This window comes from Penaeus monodon, chromosome 26 (genome assembly GCF_015228065.2).
Source record: "Penaeus monodon isolate SGIC_2016 chromosome 26, NSTDA_Pmon_1, whole genome shotgun sequence".
Taxonomy (NCBI): Eukaryota; Metazoa; Arthropoda; class Malacostraca; order Decapoda; family Penaeidae; genus Penaeus; species Penaeus monodon.
The window spans coordinates 9,368,385-9,369,609 of record NC_051411.1 but is presented as its reverse complement, the minus strand read 5'-3'; positions in this window follow the sequence as shown (position 1 = coordinate 9,369,609).

Below are 1,225 nucleotides of genomic sequence, written 5' to 3'. Positions count from 1 at the left end.
TATCATAAATATCTCCTTTCTTTCGCGTTTTTACATACAACATAAACATGAGCCAAAATTTGACATTTGAAATATCTAGAGCGCCGCCATGCGTCAGACCTATTCTTCCTGGTTAGCAGACACTGCTAAACAGAGCTCCAGCACCAAATGTTGACACGTACACATTAGCAGGGGTCACACCGCACACTTCGCCCACCCCCCTTTTTCCTTATGTATTCTCTACACCCAGCACATATTCTATCTAGATAATATGATATACTAACTTTCATCTATACTTGTACTTATAGTATTACATATACATATGTATACTATTACTTTATAATATATTATATATATCATAATTATTAAGTAACATATAATGGTGGGCAGTATATATCACGCACAACACACACACGTGCAGAGGCAACAGAAACCACCACGACCCCCACATAACACTCAAAATGACCACAATCCCAAAAACATTAACAAAAAAGACAAAAAAGCATATCTAACATACACTCACACACAGATATACTATATATATATATATATATATATATATATATATATATATATATATATATATTTTATTTTTGTTGTGTTTTATATATATATATATATATAATTAATTTTATATATAATTGTGTTTTTTTGTTGTGTGTGTGTGAAAAAAATAATATTATTATTATATATATTTTAATTAAAATAATATAAAATATATGTATAGATATTATACTCCTATAATTATGTATATAAATTGTGATTATTTACATATAATAGTATATATATATAATGTATAATATATATTATATTATATATATATTATATTTACACTTGCCATATCCTCTCTCTTTTTCTCTTTCTCAGATCTCATCCTTAAACGTGGCTATAACTGTCCGATGCGTGTCACGTCCCAGAGTCACAGGACAACCCCTCCTATATACTTCCCTGACTCCTTCGCCAGACTATCTCAGGTGCTTCGCGACATGGGTCACTTGAGTTGGACTGCTTTAGTTTATAGTGCGTTATATTATGTTTTATTATATATTATAACATTTCATTATTATTTTTTTTATTATTATAATTTTCATTATTATCATTATTATTATTATTATTATTATTATTATTATTATTATATTATATTATATTATATATATATATATTATTATTATTACTGTAGTTGTGCTGCGTAGTTTTCTATATATCTTGTTAATATTTGTTTTTTTATATTTTTTTTTTGTAATAT